Source organism: Canis aureus, chromosome 26 (assembly GCF_053574225.1).
Source record: "Canis aureus isolate CA01 chromosome 26, VMU_Caureus_v.1.0, whole genome shotgun sequence".
In the NCBI taxonomy this organism is placed as follows: Eukaryota; Metazoa; Chordata; class Mammalia; order Carnivora; family Canidae; genus Canis; species Canis aureus.
In genome coordinates this window covers 33,444,820-33,465,248 of record NC_135636.1, presented here as the reverse complement: position 1 = coordinate 33,465,248, position 20,429 = coordinate 33,444,820, and the positions used below count along the sequence as shown (strand labels likewise).

General features: G+C 42.9%; 1 long non-coding RNA gene across 1 annotated transcript in view; it reads left to right on the top strand.

Moving 5' to 3' along the window:
* The window catches only part of LOC144298344 (uncharacterized), a 39,977-nt gene extending 19,868 nt beyond the window's left edge, over window positions 1-20,109 (top strand). Inside the window, exons 4-7 of the long non-coding RNA XR_013365293.1 lie at window positions 827-968; window positions 15,062-15,168; window positions 15,599-15,775; window positions 18,882-20,109. This is a non-coding gene — a long non-coding RNA (uncharacterized LOC144298344). The remainder of the gene's footprint in view (window positions 1-826; window positions 969-15,061; window positions 15,169-15,598; window positions 15,776-18,881) is intronic.
* The last annotated feature ends 320 nt before the right edge of the window (window positions 20,110-20,429 follow it).

Genomic DNA, 20,429 nt, shown 5'->3' with positions numbered 1-20,429 from the left:
TGGTGCCTCAGAGCCAGTAAAATGACTGCTGCAAAATTTGATAATCCCTCTTTATACACCTTTACAGAATGGGACTGTCTTTGTCTGTCTACATTTCTTCCTTTTATCCACTGTTCCTCGAAAATCACTCCGATAAAATTAGCCTATTTTCCTCACCATTGGTAGACATTATTCAAAAACTTGAGCTTGTCAGAGAGCATCCCCTGTGCAACCATGTTAGAAATTTGCAACACTTCTTCCTTTTATTTATCACAATATTATACAATTATCTAGTGTAACCCTTAAAAATGGCATTTAAAAAGTGCCCATTGAAGAATTCATACCCTGAATATATTAATGATGGTTGCCTCTGAAGAGCAGGCTTTAGAGGGTAAGAGAGATACTCTGCTTTTTTATTTTATACGTGTTAGATCACTTGATGTGTATCTGTGTGTGTTGGACATCTGATCTTTACACAAAAACAATTTTTAAAAAAATACATTTTCTATCAAGTATGATAGACATGAATCAGTGATTATAGAGCCTGACGATAGGTATCCCTACCTGTCATTTTATTGCCCAGGCCACACTGCACTGCCAAGGCAATGACAGAGCTGGGAAAAGCCTCCAACAAGCATTGGCAGGGACATCCCCACCCTGTTGCCTGGCCCCCCTCCTCTTGCCTGCCCCCCTCCTCACTGGCAGCCTATTCTCCCTCCTGACCTTGTCTGCCTGACCTGCCACGATGTCTTCACGCCTTTTCATCTGGGGTATCAGCACTTGACTGTGTCTCGGTCTCCCTGGCTTACTGGTTTGTTCTAGTCTGAATTTATCTCCTTCTTTCTAGCACAGCACATAAAAACTGACTCATGGTGACAAACCACTAGCTTGAATTTGGGCTTCTTCCAACAAAATACTTTAAGATGAAGCCAAGTGGATCTGGAATGAATTGTCCTTGCAGTTTCAGAAGCTGTCATGGAGAGGCTCAGGTAGGTGTCTAAGTACAGCCACCCTTCCCTTCCCAAGTCAGTATTTACCCTTAGTAACTAGTTTTTATTGTCTATAGTTTCCCCACCCCCAGTTTCTAACATTTTTTCCTCTACCACAAGTGCCTTTAAAATTATACTTAAGCACAAGGAAGGAGTTTCCCCATACCATTTGCTATGTCTCCTTGAGGGTAGTAGTGTCAGTAAACCAAGCCTAAACCTCATCAGACACTCTGCTTTGATTAAACAACAACAACAACAACAACAACAACAAACCTCAGAAGATAACCTGGTGTCCCCTGTCAAGGACTGGAAACCATCAAGTGAGAACACACAACGGCAAAAGAAGCCATCTTGTGTTCTGAGCTTACCTGCCCAGGTCTAAATTCAACCCAGCTTCGAGCTGAGCCTGAAACTAAAGCTATAGGCTGATTCCAGCTGCTACCTCTTGGGCAATCTCATGACATCATTGGTCCATCATCCACCTTGTACTTTTAATCTCTTCCTCTGTACTGACTACTTACAGTAGGGCTACAAACAATTCCATTGGTTTTCATCTTTTTTTAAAGATTTTATGTATTTATTCATGGGAGACACAGAAAGAGAAGCAGAGAAATAGGCAGAAGGAGAAGCAGGCTTCCTGTAGGGACCCTGATGTGGAACTCCATCCTAGGATCCCAGGATCATGACCTGACCCAAAGGCAGACTCTCAACCACTGAGCCACCCAGGTGCCCCTGGCTTTCATCTTAAAAATAGAATAAAATAAGCAAAAAAATCCCCTCAAAAGACCATTTAAATAAGAATCTCTGGGAAGGAGCCCAGGCATCAGTATTTTTAAAATGCTTTCCAGGGGATTCTAATGTGCATCCCCAGTGGAGAACTGATACCCATGAGCAAAACTCTTGAAAAGGCAATTTAATTTTCCATTTTCTTCACTCCTATACACTTCCTGATTTATTGCATTCTGGTTTTGACCAACACAGCCCTACATGAAGACACCAACCCTTAACCCAGTGGCCATTTTTCTGATCTGTCTTCTCAGGTGCAATTTGACGCACTTTGCCTCCCCTTGCTTCATTGAAAGCCTCTCCTCTGGGATAATTTCCTGCTTTTCTTCTAAACTTGGACTGCTTCTCTTCATTTTCCACCATGGGCTCCTGTTTTTCCAGTTTGGAGGTGGAATGAGGACGGGAAGCAGCCTACATAGCAAGATTCTCCCCTGGGCTTTTGTACGGCTAACATTCTCATATGGATAATACTGTTCAGAAAACATTCAGAAACAAAAAAATATTAAGAAAACTGAGCTAATTCCAAAAAATGCAGGCAAACACCAGGAAACAGGGTAGAGAAGATGCCAACCAGATGTTGCTCAGTGCCAGCTGTAAGAGTTTGGGATCAGACCCCAAACTTGGTTCAGACGAAACACAAAAGCCAGATTCCTCCAGAACAAAGCTCCAGGGGACCTAGGGCCAAGCTTTTATTTAGTCAGAGAGACTGCAGGGTTAGTGGGCAGAGCACGGTGACATTAGTTTCAGGCTCATCTACTGTAAACTCCAGAACTCACTCTTCCTTGGTCTTGGAGTCATATTCAGGGAGGGCAAACCCACATCACACCACTTTGACTCCTGGGAGAAGTGCCAAGAATTAAGACCAAAAGGCGAGTTGGGGAAAGGATCTGAGAGCTGGGCAGCTGCAGCCACAGCCCCTCCCGGTCCCCAGAATCTGAGCTGTTATGGTTCTGTTTTAAAATAAACTACGATTCAGATGAACAGAAAGTTTGTGTTTCACATTAACATTGTGGCTTTTTCTCAGCTGGGTGTTTTTATTTTCTCTGTCACTTTGCATTACAGGACTAACACAGCTTTCCAAAAGAACAGCTCCATCAGATAAGTAAACAGCACAGTGTGGAGTGTGGATTGCAGCATTGGAGGCTCCTTGACTCAGGGAAGCCTTGGTCACATGAAGGTCAATGGCTGTGGGCCTATAGCTTTAGTTTCAGGCTCAGCTCGAAACTGGGCTGGCAAAGAGGCCAGACCTCATCTTCAGGCAATGCTGTCTTGCATTTTCTCATGGTCCAGCAAAGATGCAGCTGGAAAAATTGCTCACTGCACTTGCCCCAGCCCTTCCCAGCACAGCTGTGAATGCTGACTACTGCCCCCAGACGCCTTAGCCCTCCTCAGGAATAGGCAATGACGACCCAGTTCAGAAAGATGTCAGCGTGTCCCTGCCCATCAGGAAAGCCAGTTCAGAAATAGTTACATTCTCTATATGACAGTCAGCACAGATGGGGTAAGAAAGAACACAGCACATACCCACGTGCCATGTATGGATCTTTTCATCCCAAGCTCCTATATATTGCCTAAGGGCTGGTGGTCTCCTATACTTATTCTTGATTCTTACTCTTGATGCCGTGGGTAATGCAGCCTAAGAAAGAATCATAGCCTCCAACCCAGACTCTCCCTCCACAACACCTGTTTGAGCAACCCTACCACATCCACACCCTGACTTGAGCGAACTTGACTTCAATAGAATGAAGAAAACTCTGCCAAGACCCAAATCCCTCTCTGCCACTATTGCCCACCATTGTAATAAGACTTCTTGCATATCAACCTTACCCCAGATGGAAACTGACTTGGCTTTACTCTTGGTCTCAGTGATTTAAATGACTTTCCTCAGGGTGCCTGGCTGGCTCAGTCACCATGCTCAGTAGAGCATGCAACTCTTGATCTTGGGGTTCTAAGTTTGAGCTCTATATTGTAGGCAGAGATTACTTAAAAATATATTTCTTTAAAAGTGACTTTCTTCTTCCTGAAGCAAACAGTCCCTCCCACGGCCTAACTCCTGCTGTTTCCACCTCACTCCCTCCTTCTTGTTGGGAAATCAGCATGCCCTCTTCTAGGACCAACCAACATTGAAGTAGGAGTTGCTATGGAAACTTAATTTTAGCACACCAATGTCACTTTGGCAAACATGGGTTCTCTCCTAGAATCTTCTAGACTGATCACATGTCATAAAACTGCAAAATTGTTCCTGGGACACAAATTCACATATATTAATAATTCAAAAGGTAAATCCAAAGCCATTTTCAAAATATAGGCTCTCATGACAGTAAGTAACAGAGAGCACAAGGAGAAATGCTGTTATTTCTCCTCATTCCCAGTAATTCATTTCCAAATGGGTAGACCTAGCAAACTGGCTATGGGAACATGAATCTGATTCAAAGACATGTTTTCTGCTTTGATTTCTTAATCTATTGATAACAAAACACTCAAAATGCCTATCAATCCTTCAGCTCATGGGATGGGCATATCTGGCTAATCATTTACTTGTGATGTTTTATAATTGGGAATTTGAATTTAGACAGAGTAATAAAGTAAACTCCTGAATTCCCATCATCCAGCTTCAACAATGATAAACTTATGACCAACCTAGATTTATCTATATTACTACCATTGGACTCTCTCCCAGATTGTTTTAAAGTATATCCAAGATATCTATCACTGCACCAATATATATTTTCATATTCATCTATGTAAAATAGAACATTTTTATTTATTTTACATTTTTAAAGACTTTATTTATTTATTTGAGACAGAGAGAGGAAGCATAAGCAGGAAGGGTCAGAGGGAGAGAGAAAACCAGACTCTCTGCTGAGTAGGGAGTCTGATGTGGGGCTCAATCCCAGGACCCTGAGATCATGACCTGAGCTAAAGGTGGATGCTTAACTGATTGAGCCATGCAGGCACCCCTAGAACTTCATTTTCAAGCATAATTACCGAAAAATTTAACAGTAATTTATTAATTTTATCAGACCCTCAATCAGCATTCAGATTTCCCTTGATCTCTTTATAGTTTATTTCTCTGGATTTTTCTTTTTTTTTTTTGGCAAAAATCAAGATTGAAATAAGATACATACATTGCAACTCTTGGCATATCACTTAATTCTCTTAAATAAGCATTTGTCTTGGTACCCCCTCTTTCTTTATTTCTCTCTCTCTCTCCCCTTTTTCTTTCTCCCTCTCTTTTCCTTGCAATCTGTCAGTTGAAGAATAAGGATCATTGGCTGGATTTTGTTGTAATACACCACTGTGGTGTTATTTAGCATGTTCCTCTTTCTCCTATATGTTCTTAATGGTTGATCATTCCACCATGAACTATAATTCCTGAATCTACTTGTATGACTAAGGATCCAATAGGGCTTCCTGATCTCCATTCTAAATCTCAAGCTTCTATCTTCTAAATGATGGAAACCTCAGGTTGTGTGGTGCACTGGAAAGAATACAGGATTTTAATCTCTTATCCACCTACTTGATGATCCTGGGCAAATAAGACTCAGTTTCTTTGGTTATAAATGAGGATACTAATATTGTCTTGAAAAGTTTATTTGAGGGCACTTGGATGGCTCAGTGGTTGAGCATCTGCCTTTGGCTCAGTCATGATCCAGAGTCCTGGGATCAAGTCCTGCATCAAGCTCCCCACAGGAAGCCTTCTTCTCCCTCTGCCTATGTCTTTGCATCTTTCTCTGTGTCTCTCAAGAACAGAATCTTTAAAAAAAGTTTATTTGAGAATTACAGGTAATTATTATAAACATGGAGTGTGCTGAGGGATACATGATATGGATAATCATGTACCCAAAAGACAATGTTACACAATGGATGTAGCACCAACTTTGGAGCCAGACAACCTTGAATAAAGCCATCTGTAGAGTGGGTACAAAATACACATTTTTCTCTTAAGGATCAAAGAGATAATGTATATAACACATATTGTCCAGAGGTTAGAGAGCATGACAGTTGCAGATAATGACAATGGTGTCAGTTTATCAAAGAAGTCTAGAAGACAGGGAAGATTGAGTTCAATATATTTATTTTCAAAATTCTCTTTGATACATGCTTCCTTCCCATAATTCTCATTTTATCTTAAAAGCCAAAGCCAAAAGCCACGAATGTGGGTAAATAAAAAATGCAATGAGAATATAGTAGAGGGAACAAATAATTTTTTCCTGCAAACACCAAGGAATACTCCCTAGGAGTCATGACAATTGTACTGGAACCTAAGGATGACTAGGAATTTTCCAGATGAGTGAGAAAAAAGGGCATATCAAGAGGAACAGCACTGGCAAAGCACAGCACAGAGAAGCTGGTTTGGGTTTACCTTATTAGCAGTGGGGAGTGATGATGTGGTTTAAGTGGGGCAATCTTGTATATAATAATCTTTGTCATGGTGAGATGAAGGGAGCCAGAGGGAGAGCTCAGGTGACATTGTGAGGAAGGGAAGAGGACATACCAGGTAAGAGATGGTAAGAGACTAATGCAATATCAAACCACATCTGTCTGCCATAATTTTTATTAAAGGATTAGATACAATGTCTCTGAAGATTGCATTAAGAAAATAATGTTTTGGTGCTCATGGGTGGCTCAGTAAGTTAAGCTGCTGGCTCTTGGTTTCAGCTCAGGTCATGATCTCAAGGTCCTGGAATTGCCCCAAAATTGACTCCATGGCTCTGCGGGGAGTCTGCTTGTTGATTCTCTCTCTCCCTCTGCCTCTGCTCCTCTCCTCAAATAAATAAATAAATAGATAGATAGATAAATAAATAGATAAATAAATACATAAATAAATAAATCTTTTTTTAAAAAAAGGAGGTAACATCTTGCCTGTAGTGATCATGGAGTTGGTATATTTGAAACTGAACTAATAAATAAACAGTTAAATGTAGAATTCATGTTTAACAATAAAATGTAGGTAATGACTTTAAAAAGGATCACAGAATTATGAGGGTTATCCCCAGACTTCTCAGGAAAGGCCCAGATATTACAACCTCCTTCAAATACCATCATTGTTTCAGACTCCCAGAGAGTGAAAGGCAGTGTGGAGGGACACACACACACATACACACACACATCACACATGCACACATGTACGTGCTCGTCAAGATTCAATTGTATTTAGGCTTGTGTTTCCCAAAATATGTTCCGTTGAGCTTTATTCTACAAATGCTTCATGGAAAGAAGAAAAGAAAAAGGGAGGAAGGAAAGAAGGCTGGCTTTCTAAACTAGCTTGGGAAATTCTGGCTGAAACAAAATTGTAAAGGTTTCTTTACTGCAGGACTTCTCAAAGCCTTTGTTAGTGCACTGCAGATCTCCAACACAAGCTCAGAGTAAGGTTTTAACAGAGACCCCCTTTCTTTCCACCAGAAGCATCTTATATGAGTATTCTATTTGCAATTATACTGAGGGACTGTTAACATCAGTGGTGGTTAACTGCTTATTAGAGATATCTCAGGACCTGATTCTGATGGCAAAGAGACTAAGCTGGCAGAGACATTTCTGCTGCAATTATTGCTGAGCGAATACAGACCTTTCTGGAATGGAAGTCCTTTACATCAGTCAGTTTTTGTCTATTTATTCCAGATGAGTGTGCATAGTTATGAATGAGCTAGACAGACGTTTCCAACACACACACACACACACACACACACGAGAGAAAGCTGTTTTACAGCTTGAGCCAACTCATCTTTTCAAGCCCATGGGGAGAAAGCTCAAAGTGGACAAGAGTTGAAAAGAGATGCTCACAGATGGAGGGGAGAAAGTTATTTGGGTGTTGAAACATCTCCGAGATCTCATTTCCAATGTCAGTGCTCTCGAGACTCAAATTGAATTCCACGATATGCAAGAGAATGAGCTACTCTGTCAAGGAACGGAGCATGCTTAATTGCCCCCCAAAACACATACACACATACACACACACCCTTATGTGTGCAGTCTGCATGTGGACATAAGATGTGCTAAAGGTTTTTGTTGTCAGCCTCTATCTGCCACAGCTCTGCCCTATTCATCAGGCACAACCGTACCAGCCCTATATTTAGCTAGGGACTGAGCTGACTCTATGTCAGGTCTCCTGTGACCACCTTCAAGGTGTAGACATGATCTATCTACTTTCTGCAGCCCAACCCGCTGAGCTGCACTGTCCATGTGACGTCCTCCAATCTGTGCTCCTTGAGTCTTGGAGAAGGGTCATAGATTCTGCTACCGGATTGGAATCCTCCATATCTACTCTTTGCAGAGTCTAAGTTAGGGAGCTCCAACTAATTCCTGGAGTCCCAAGGATGCTCTGCTTCACTCCTACTAAATCCCTTACTTTTACAAATACCCTCTCCTTTTGCCTGGAACTATTTCAACCTGTTCTACTCTCTCTAGAGTAGAACTTTCTGCAGTGATGGCAATGTTTTATCTCTATATTATTCAATACAGGAGCTGCCAGCCAGATCATCTTCCCAGACCAATCACTTACAAACCATGTCAACAGCATTTGGCACATGTGGCCATGTGGCATTGGACAGTCACTTTACTGAGCCTCCATCCATCATCTGTATAGTGGGTTAATTACACATGCTTCATAGGGATATTGTAACATGGTATTAAATGAGAAAACACTGAAGTGCCCAACGCAGAGCCTACTACACAACAGGTGCTCAGTGAATGTTTATTCCCTCTCTCTTCATCCAAAGGTAAGCCCAGTGTCTAAAATGCTCAGATGGTTCATGTTTCTCTGGGTAACCTCAAGGCTACCTTGTTTATCCCCTAAAATACTAAATCCCATAAGGGCTTGAAATTGGAAAGCTTTAGATCAGTGATTGGAAAATAGTTTTGGCTTTCCTCTTCTGCAACGTATCTCAAGCTGGTCTCCTCATTCTAGCACTAGTTTCTGGAAAGCTGAGCCTCAATTTCCTTCCTGCATCAATCAAAGTGCAGCCCCTTCCCCTCCTCCCCTGGGAGAGGCTGGAAATGAGATCCATTGTTTATTTGCATTGTGCAAACTTTCCTCAATTAAAAAGAAAAAAAAGTCCTTTAAAACGTGTAGGTTGGAGGCTTTGCTTCCTCCCATTTAAAAGAGGCCCGGGGACAGCTGATAGGGCAGCAGCAGCCCAAGAGGAAGGGAGATTGGTGGAGAGGCATCCCAGGGTCCGCTCCTACCAGAGGGCAAAGCTGGTCATGCTTGTGTAACCCATAGGTCTGCTGGAGCGTTCAGAGACATGGAGATATAGGCACAACTTTCTTGAGCCCCACTTATCTAGACTGGGGCCTCCCCAAATGTCTCCAAAGTCCAGGGTGCTCCTAATCCTTTTAATCTCATTGTCTCCTCTACCTCTGGGGTTCCTGCTTGCTTCATTGTGAGATGAAGACCAAGCTTTCATCAACTATATTATTAACAAATGAGATAAAGAACAGAAATCACTCACTCACGGCATTTTTAAATGTAGTGAACTTCATACCAAGCTAGAGTTTTCACCAAGAGATAACACAATAGGAACTCAAAAATGATAGGTTTTCCTATCTGCTAGAAGAGAGCCACCCATGTGGAGCTCTGCCCTGGGCTTCTCTGCCCAATGCCTGCTGCCTCCTCTCTTCTTCCCATCTTCTTACTCTTACTGTCTTTTTCTCCGCTTCCCAAAAGACTTCAAATTACTCCTCCTACACCTTGGTGAGCTGTTCCGCACCTGCTAACTCCTACTTGTGTATCTGGATTGCTAAATGAATCAAGAAAATCAGCTCATGAAGCAGCTTCTCATTTAACAGAAGCATCCTTTCTCAGAAGACAATAGTGAGATCAATGGTAATTTTTTTTTCCTGATGCAAATGGAAAATGCCATGGGGAATTAACATAGTTCTCTCTTTGGACACTTAAATGATCTTTTAGCTCCTGCAATATGTCCTGAGAGAGTGTTAACAAGAGCCAAAATCCCAAAGGATTGGGCCCAAATCCAATAGGACAGGTGGAAGGGGGAAGATGGACATGCACACAGAACATCATGTGAAGATGAAGGCAAAATTCAGGGTGATATGCTCACAAACCACGAATGCCAGAGATGGCCAGCGAATCACCACATAGTAGGAGAGAGGCATGGAGCAGATCCTCCCTTCCAGCCCGCAGAAGGAGCCAACCCTGCTCACACCTTGATCTCAGATTTCTAGCCTTCGGATGTGAGACAATGCATTTCTGTGGTGTTCTGGAATGCCCAGTTTGTGGTACCTCATTCCAGCAGCTCTAGGAAATGAATACAATGTCCTTAGAAAATTCCCAGAAATGCAGATATTTGGTCAAAAGGTGTAAATATTTTTGATGGTCTTGATATGTTTTGCCAGGTTGCAAAATTTCCCCAATTTTATGCTGATTTTGAACTCTATTAACTGTGAGTGAGAGTATTCGTTCCAAACTTAATCTCTCCAGAATACAACTGTTTTTATAAACTTTGCTAATTTAGCTGACAAACTGTATCACTCTGCTTTTGTATTCAAATCTCTTTGGTTACCTCTGAGATTAAATACTGTCCATGTTTATTAGCCAATTTTATTTTCTATATTGTGAGCTCTAGGTCCTACCCATGTCTTTTGAAATTATGTTCACATTTAACTTTCAGAATTATGGACTTTTTTCCTTTGGTATTTATATAAATTCCTTCTATAGCACAGATAGTAATTCTCTTTCTGCCACACTCAATGCAAATTCATCTCCATGTGGTGTTATTTTTATTTTGCTTCTTATCTTCTGAATATATATTCTGACAGAACAACATTTTTGAGGGATTTTAAACTTAAGTATGTCAAGATGTTTATGTTATTTATACTAGGATAGAATTTTGTTATAAAGTCTAGTTATTTAATTCATCTAGAATATAGTATTTGGGGATAGGGTATTTTTTTTTGGGGGGGATAGGGTATTAAGTGAGCATTTACTTTGTTTTATTAACAAATCACTAATCAAATAACCCCATGCCAACTAATGATTTATCCTTCTCTTCCCTACATAATGAAAAATTGCATATGTATTTAGATATATTATATATTTATTACGTTAATAATTATATATATAAATATAAAACTATGGCCAGAAATTGGATTTAACCAGCAAGAGTTCTAGAGATGTCACTGGACAAAAAAGTCAAGAAGGGAGATTTGGTCTTAATCTCTCTGCCCTTTCTTTGCTTAGTATTGAATGAAGCCTCAGACCATCCCCTAAACTCTTGTGTACATTTTCCTCGCCCCACTTCCCCCTCTGCTTTTTCTCCCCTGGTTTTCAGCAACATATGTCTTCTGGACTCATCTATAAGCTCGATGAAGGCCTTTCTGACTTCTATCCAGCTGCACCCTTGATGTCTAACATGATACCTAGATTATTATTATAATATTATATAATTAAATTATATAAATAAATATTATATTTATTTTTATATATTTATATATAAATAAATAAATATATATATTTATATATATATAAATATTTTTATATATTTATATAAAAATAAATATATTTATTTTTATATATTTATATAAAATATAATAATATAATATATTATATTATATAATATTTATATATTATAAAAATATTATATTTATATTTATATATTTATATAAAATTATATAAATTTTATTATATAAAATAAGATTATATATTATAATCTCTAAAATAAAATTATTAAAGTAGGGACTGTTCACCTCACTAGACTGTAAATTTCTGTCTTTGCCTAGAATATTCTTCTCTTTCCTGTTACCAAGGTGATATCAAGCTGTAGTTGGGAACACAGCCTCTAGACCCAAACTGCCTGGGCTCGAATTTGGGGGCACACTGTGCATCTTTCTTGGGCCTCACTCTCTTCTTCATGAGCCGGGAATAAAAATGGTACTTCCCTCTGTGGGTTATTGGAGGATGAAATGAGCTATGAGCACAAAGTCCTTACAAAAGTATCAGAACCTAGCTACTATTGTCAGGATTCCATCTTAAAAGGCAGTTCCTTAGGGTTGCCTGCGTGGTTCAGTCGGTTAAGCACCTGGCTCTTGATTTTGGCACAGGTCATGATCTCAAGATTGTGAGATCAAGCTTCATGTCAGGTTCTGCACTGAGCAGCAAACCTGCTTAAGATTTTCTTTCTCTCTCCTTCTGCCTCTCTCCACCCACCACCATCTCTCTCTGTCTCTCTCTTCCTCTCTAAAAAAATTAAAAATAAAAAAAATAAAGACAACTTCTTAGAAAGTCCTTTTCTACCCTCCCCAAATTAGATTAGGTCACCTCTGAACCCTTCGAATTCTCTCTCCTCTGTGTCATGTATTATCTTAATAGTTATTTGGAATTGCTTTTTAGGTCTCTCCTTAAACTTTAAGTTCCATGATGGCGGAATGGTGTCTCTTATTTACTGTTGCATTTCCTATCCTTAGCAGAGTTCCTAGCATGTAGACGGTATACAACAGAGAAATAAAATGAGTTATTGAATACATGAATAAAGGAATGAGCATGTCCTGGTGGAGGAGAGAAGTCACCTTAAGGAAAGAAATTGTGATCCTACAGGTGCCTATACCAGACACTAAAAAACCATAGCCTGCCTGTTGTAAAGTAGAGTGTTACTGGAGCACACACACATTCATTCATTTATATAATGTTTATCGCTGCTTTTGCACTACAGTGGGGAGATTTGAGTCATTTTGACAGCCTGAACGCATGGGCTGCAAAGTCAAAAATACTTACTATCTGGTCCTTTACAGAAAAAAAATATGTTGACTTCTTATCTACACCATTGATTCTCAAACAGAAACATGCATCAGAATCACCTGGAGTCCTTATTAATATGTAGGTCCTGGGTTCTCTCACCAGGGTTTCTGTAGGTCTGAGATGAGACTCAGAAATTGCATTGTTAACAAATTCTCAGTTTATGCTGCTTCTCCTTGGACAAGGATCCACTTTGAGAACGAGTGGAGCTTAACATTCAGACACACCCACATGGTTCCTTGTGCATCTCTGGGCACATGTACAGCTGAAACTCTAGCACCTGACATTGCCATTTCCTGATATGAGTTGATCCTTGGTTCCCTTCAGTTTCAATCAAGTAGGACACCCAATGCCAAGGCAACCTGGAGGCTAATTTTGTGGCTTCCATCATCTCCAGGATTTTAAACTTTTATTTTTAAGATTTTATTTATTTATTTATTCATGAGAGACAGACACACACAGAGAGAGAGAGAGAGAGAGAGAAGCAGAGACATAGGTAGAGGGAGAAGCAAGCTCCATGCAAGGAGCCCGATGCAGGACTTGATCCTGGGACTCCAGGATCACTCCCTGGGCCCAAGGCAGGCACCAACAGCTGAGCCACCCAGGGATCCCCACATCTCCAGGATTTTGAGAGGAGGAACTGATCCCAGAGACTCTATTGAACCACACTGTGTGACCCCGACAGGACCTCTGCCCACAAAGACCAGGCTAAGACTTCTGCTGCCATCATGCTAACATCAGGCTTGGAAAAGGTAAATGGGTAGATCTTCTCCCTTCTCTGACATACCACTGATCCCCAAGTAATAATAACTTTGACTGCTTGCATGATCTTGGAAAGAGCAACATATAAGGTATGTAGAGTAATTATTCCCTTTTTACAGGGAGGTAATTGGGGTTCAGAGAAGTCAAGCCATTGTTCTAAGGTTGGGCAGCTGGGAAGTGGCTTAGCCCGGCTTGCAAGTTAGTCCAGTTCCAAAGCCCATGTCAACCATAAAGATGCTCTCTCTACAGACTCCTCATGCTTGCAGGAAAGAGGAAGTTTCCATAGCAGAATGGATCGCTGGCAAGAACTGCTGTGTGCTGGCTCTCACCCAAGTCTCTGGCACTGCAAGGAGTTATCGGATCAATTAGTAATTGGCTCTTATTTAGAGAAACCTAGGAGATTAACCCTGGTCAGACTTCCAACCAACCATACACAGACCTGACATCCCCAGTCCCCCTGCAAGAGCAACAGTGAACACTGGGGCACACCACCCAAATTGGTGTGTGGAAGCCTTGTGGTTCAGCCACAAGGAAGGCTGTTGGTCACATTGTTCACCTGTCAGAACTTCTGCAGTTTTTTCAACTGCCCCACTGACCCATCTCACCCAAGCTCACCCTGAATCCATTGATTGATGCCATAATGTGAAAGCCCAGCACCTCAGCCCAGCTGGGGACAATTGGAGCTCCAGATTCAGCCAAGGTTATCTCTGGATCTGCATCACAGCTAGGCTTTTCCCGCTTCCCACTCCTGTTTCCCTCACCTCCTATCCACAGGTATGGATCCTAAAGGCATTGCTAGTAAACACCCTGCTTGCTAAGCTCTGTCTCAGTCTGCATCCCAGGGAACACAGATGGCTACAGAAGCCCTATCAGAAGCCACTTTAGGCACACCCATACCTTCTACCAATGACGGTCCATGTGGCCCGTCTTCCTTGTGCCCCGATAGGCATATCCATTAGCTCCATGAATCCACCAGAACTTTGCACTTGAAACTGCCTCCTTCTCCTATTTTCAAAATATTCACCCAATCATCATCATTTATGATCTCTTGTTACAGCAAAAAGCCCTGAGGAGGGCTAGTTCAAATGGTGCCCTGCCACAGAATCTCAGTCATAGATCAAGGCAACAACTGTCTGGAGTTTGCAGCCAAATATAGTAAAAAATGTTGCATATATCACCTTCCCACACCAAAATGGTACCGCTCTAGCAAATCTATTTCTTTTTCGACTCCTTGATTTAGTGGCTTCCTCTGGTTTATGAAATATTTTTTACCCAGGGCCCGCTGAAAACATCTTTATAAAATAGAGATCATCTTTGAACAGGTCACTTTCCTATTGAATTTTAACAGTTCAAGAAGGAAAAGGGGAATATTTCTGACCCAGATATTCTTTGAACAAGTATTTAAGTGAGTTCCTAGATGCCAGGATTTAAGCTCCGTTGACAGCCAATATAATCATCAGCTTGTAAAACAAAATCTTAAGTTCATGCCTGTAGAGAGCACAGTGAACAGGCTCTGCTTAAATCACAACAGTGATGAGGCACAAACCATTTCGTTGCTACCCATAGCCACTGTGTCAGTCCTGACTTGATACAGTTAGTGAGTGACAAAGCCGAGATTTAAATTAGACCAGCCTGAATTCTGAGTCCCTGCTCTTTCAACCATACTGTGCAATTCAATAACTATTTATTGGGCATCATGTATTTGTGTGTCAAGTATAATATGTCTGAAATACCTGTGTTTGTGTGCTGTCTTAGAGATGATTTTTCTGTGTGTGTATTTTGTCTATCATTGTAGCTCCAGAAAAAGGGGCAAGGGATGCCTCTTTGGAGAGAGGAAAAGTAGTCTCCCTCCAGAATAAAGAGGAAGGGAAAGCCAGCTAATTCTTTCCTTGAGGATTAGAGGTAAATACGGAGGAGAGCTTCTTCTTCAACCCTGGAGGGCTGTGAAAGAGAGAAGGGACAGACAGTGGGAGATGAGGATTCCTTTTCCTCTCTGCACTGCTCAGCTTTGACCCTGCTTAGGATACTTGAAGGAGGGGACCTTGTAGGCTGTCCCCACACCACCATGAAGGTGGTTCACTCATAATTAATAGAAAAGTATGGGTGAGCATAGAGAGCTTCTGTTGGTTCTCCAGACCATCTTGGCTCCCCTTTTGTGTAGCAGAAATCCAGACATTTCTTCGTAGTCCAGGAGGTGAAAAGCAGGGGAGTGTCTACTAGGAAGGTCAAGTCAGAGGGGTTATAGAGTGGGCCTTCCTGCTGGCGCTGCCCCATCCTTGTCCCCATTGGTGCTGTGGATCCATAAAGTAAATGGCTTTCATTCACTTCTCAGACCAAGAAACCCAGCAGGAGCCCTCATATCACCACACTAGAGACCTCTCCGTCCATTATTCCAACAAGGCTACTGGAAAAGTATTTCTGTGCTGGATCTGTCCATAATTTCTTTCAAAGACCCCCAGTCTCCTAAGTGTTTTGTATATAAAAAACTACTCCTCTACAACCCCGTAAGGTGAGCACTGCTATCAACATCCCCATTTCATAGATGGGGAACCAAGGCTGGGAAGAAGAGGGGCAGAAAGTGGCTTTCCCAAGGTCATTCACTGGTAAGTACACCTGGCATTTGAACACAGGAGTCTCTGAACTTGACCATTACTTCCAGTTATCTCTCCTTTGTAAGAGTTGCTCATAAGTGACAAGTAAGCCAAATACCAAAGTCATCTATATCTTTGGGTTTTTTTCTTTCAGTCTGCATTAAAAATTACTCAGCTTATTCAAATTCACATTCCTGGGACCCTCCCAGAAAGGTCCAATCTGAACAGGGGTACGTGATTTTGACACTAATGCTCCAGTTGACACACTTTGAGTAATTCCCCCTCCATTCTCCCTCCTTCTTTCTCTTTCTCCCCACAAAATGTTAAGCAGTTGGTGCCATGTACTTGGAACTTAAGCTTGGTCCCCAAGCTGCTCTATAACTAAGTAGAACTCTAAAGAAGGAGACAAACACTTTCAGTGCAGATAAACATCTATTCACACAGAATATCCATTTGTTCCAATAAGTGTCCTACAGTTATCATGGAAGAGGCTCAGATTGAGGAAGCAAGGTTGCTGGAAAATTCTTGAATATGGGAAAGTATTCAGAAGCATCCTAAGGAGGCTTCCCCCTGCCCTGTCCAAATGATGGACAGCATCCTTGAGTGTCACATTCACACACCACTGGACTCCAGGTCATTTCCACTCAGCTCCCTCGACCCCGGGACTGTGCAAGCGAAGATCTCTGTCTGTCCTCCCCTTACAGGTCCCCAGAGTGCCTTCAGCTGATGTTTATTACCAGTTACTCTCTCACTGACCATTTGTTCAGGGAAGTTTTCCAGTTCTGCCTAAGCATCACCACAGAAAGGTGGTTTCTGAGAACTGAGTGGTTTGGGGGAGAGGGAGAGACTGGGAACCTATCTAGGTGGTGTGGGTTCTTGGGCCACTCTGGCTTCCTCTTTGCTGAGTGCAGAAAGCCAAGGGAGTGGATTGGGGTGGCATTGCCTAGTGTGGAAGCTTCTGGTGTCCCTCGTTGACCTTGTAACCTACTAGAACAGGAGGCCCTCCCTATGGTCTTCCTCCTACCCCACCCTCTCCAAGGGAGATCCCCTAGAAGTAACCCCAAAGATGACAGAGGTCCTGGAAAAATGCAACGGTGTCCTGAGGACTTCCCGTCTCTTTGGATGGAGGAGTAAACTGAGGTCCAGAGAGAAGACTTATGTGAATCTTGCAGCCAGAGTCAGGAAAGATCCCAAAGCTTTGTAGAAGGCTACATGTCTTTCCTTCTGAAAAACATTTTCAAGAGTTCACAAGCTCCACAAATAGAAGGGACCCCCTGAACGTGGTGGAGATGTGGTAGAGGCATCCGGGAGAAGGCGGCTGGATCCGTCTGACAAGATATTTCCACAGGAGTATCATAGACCTGAGAACAAAATGCCAAGCTGATCCTGGCGCACAACAGGACCAGGATGCACTGGCATTCTGCTGGCGGTAACCAAAGGCCAGGATGGGTCACAGGGAAGTGCCCCTGTGTTGAGGACCAATTAAAGGCAATCTGAAAGATGCTTCCTTGGGGAGAACTGAAGCAAATGCCAGAGATTATTGATTCATAGCTGCAAAGCCACTAGGAGGAAGCTGGAAACAAGCAAAAGAGACATGGAGTGGTTCGGAAAGGGGCTGATGGGGCTGAAGTCGACAGTGAGCCTATTGACAGTAGCATCCCTACTTTGTTTCTGAGTTTCAGGGCATGAGTGGCAAGAGTTCAGATACAAGGAATTTGCTCAAACAAACAAACAAACAAACGGTATCTGAATCTGTTCAGTTCCCATATTTGGAGAGCAAAAGTTTGGTAGTGGAGTTCAGTGGCGAGGTAGACCTCTACCGTGTTCATCTCTGGTTCACAGGTGAAGAACCTGATGGTCACAGAGACAACTGCAATTTATCCAAGTGAGCCCATTAGGAATGAAACCAGAGTCTGTGCCCAGATCTGTCTGCCTCCGGAGTCTGGCTCCCTGAGCTTCCTCCCAGCCTAGCAGAGACAGGACCTTAGGGCTGTCTGGAACCTGGATGCAGAACAGGAGTAGGGGGTGTGTGAATGGGGGATCGGTAGGGAAATAGTTTCCCAATAAGTGACTCAGAAAAGAGGCACATGAACTGGAGGCCGAGAGCAATTTTCAGCCCAATGGTCTTGGTCTGGCCTTCCTTTGTAGCACCGAGTGCGACCCGAGGCATCTGGGATTCCAGGCGTCCCGGGCATGGCACATACGCTGTCCCAGCTCTTGAACCCATCATCCATTTCCAACCAGCCCCAGCGAATCAAAGGAGGGAAAGCTACTTTTCCGACCGGCGGAACTCATCAGAATGAATTGGCAGCACGTATCAGCCTGAAACAGCAGTTTGCAACTCGCCGGGTAACAAATCTTCCCGGGGACATTATCTCACAGGAAGCAACACAGGATAAATTCTTAGCACAATATGATTCCTCCCTCCTTTACCTCCTCCCCACTTCAAAAAGATTTAACATCTAATTCAGGTTTGGACGAGCAGCTTCATCTCTGTAGAAACACTGTTGATCTCTGTCGGACCCCAACGGCCTTGGGCAGAACAAACGGAAGGGAAGGCGGCGGCGGGGACGGGCGGCAGTGACAAATAAATACATTACCTCCGCCTCTGACGGAGCACCGTGACCTCCAACACAATGCCGAGTGCAGCTGTTTGACAAAAGTCACCCGATTTTCCTGCAATCTCGAGGGCTGAGGGTGCCAAAGCAAGAGAAAGATGCCCAACAGGGCAACCTCATTTCATCAGAACCCATGGATGGATGGAGGGGCCGCTCGGCTCTTGTCACTGCCCTTCCTTGGATTTTCCAAATCAGACAAAATTCCTCCTGAGAGGCAAAGCACAGAAGGTGGGATATACCCCCAAACCATCATCTCAGGGACGAAACAGATTCAAGGAAGTAGGTGAAGTGGCCGAGGCCGCAGAGCGCGACCGTGGTAGTGAGGAATTGAAAGCATATTTTCTTGGGAGGGATGGGTTGGGGCTCGTTACGGCCTTAAAGAAAATACTGATTTTTCTTTCCTTAGTGAAGCAGATCCATGATACCAAGTTATTGAGTTGGAATCTTCACCTACACCTGGACTCTTAAAGCATGGAGTGTAGGGGAAAGGGCCCACCGTTGATTATTTAGATTAAGTAAAGCATAGAGACATTCAGAGTGGAGCCACAGAACGGTCCCAGTGTTAGGGTAATAAATAGCAAGTCCTTGCTGGACGAAGCAAAAACATCCAAGTAAGCTTGGAAACCTCCGAGTAAGCTCACGAATTGATCAAACCAAAAGATTTGCCTCCATTCCACAGAAAAGCCAGCATTTCGGTGCAGTCCCCCAGGAGCTGGAAGACATCTGTCTGGGTCGTGTTGCCACCCCACCCCGCAGAGTGAGAAACGGGACGGTGCCAGCTGCCCCCGGCACCCAGCAGAGCAGGGCAAGCGTTGACCCCCTGACTTTCCACCAAAGACACGTCCCCCGGCCACTTCACATTGCCTTTTTTTCCAGGGAAGAAAATAAAACTGGGATGAGAGATGCCGACCAGTTTGTGACAAGCACCGTTTTGACAGAAAGCCAAGCGGGTCTGGAAAAATGTCCAGAAGGAAGGCCTTTGTCCATGGTCTTGACTAAGAATTCACTTAACCAAACAGATAGCACCATGCTTGGCACGCGGGAAATGACCCATAAATACATGTGGACAGGATAGATCACCTGTCACAGGGGACAAATGGACAGTGTGCGGCATACCTCAGCAGACCTCATTCGAGGCGGTTCTCTGACACTGGATCTTATTTATCCCCTACAAGTGTCTCCCATTGCTTATTTCCTCCTTCTTTTTTTCCTTGTGTCTCTACTTGAATATTGCTCTAGAAGACAAGAACCGAATCATTTGTTCACACCAACCTACTGGAAACACCAGCCGTCTCTGGATAGTCCATGTGAGCTGAATGAATGAGTGGTTCTTCTTTGCTGGGACTATTCACCGATACTCACTGTCTCTCCTGCTTTTGGTGATAAGAGCGATGCATAAACTCCTACAATGCTGGCATCAAAAGGGTGGTGCCTCTAATCTTATAGTTGTGAAAAATTAAGCTCATGGGAAGGGGATTTCTTTTCAAGGTCATTTATCTTGTCACTAGCTGACCTTAGACAAGTTCAGTGCTTATTGCACAACACACTACAGGTATGTGAACCTGTGTGTGCATTATGCTTGTCTGAATGCTCATGTGTACACAGTGAATAAACGTGTGTGTCTCCATTAGAAAGGGAGGCCGTTGGCTTTGTCACAGATGCTTTTTTTTTTTTGCCCTCTGTGCCAGGGGCGTGCAAGGGAAGGAAGTCTGGACCGCCTTGGGCTTTGGGGAAGGAGTCCCAGCTGAGTGACCCCTGGCCTGAATCTTGGATGATAAGCACATAATGGGAAAATTTTTTAAAGGATGGCACACAGCAGACGGGGGAGATGTCACAAGCAAAGGCTAAGAAGAAGATGCAGGCCAATATATTAGGGAAACAGTATAAAGTGGGTACAGATGGACTTGGGGCAAAGCAAATAGTATGAGTTAGGGTGTGGGGGGCTGTGGGGGCA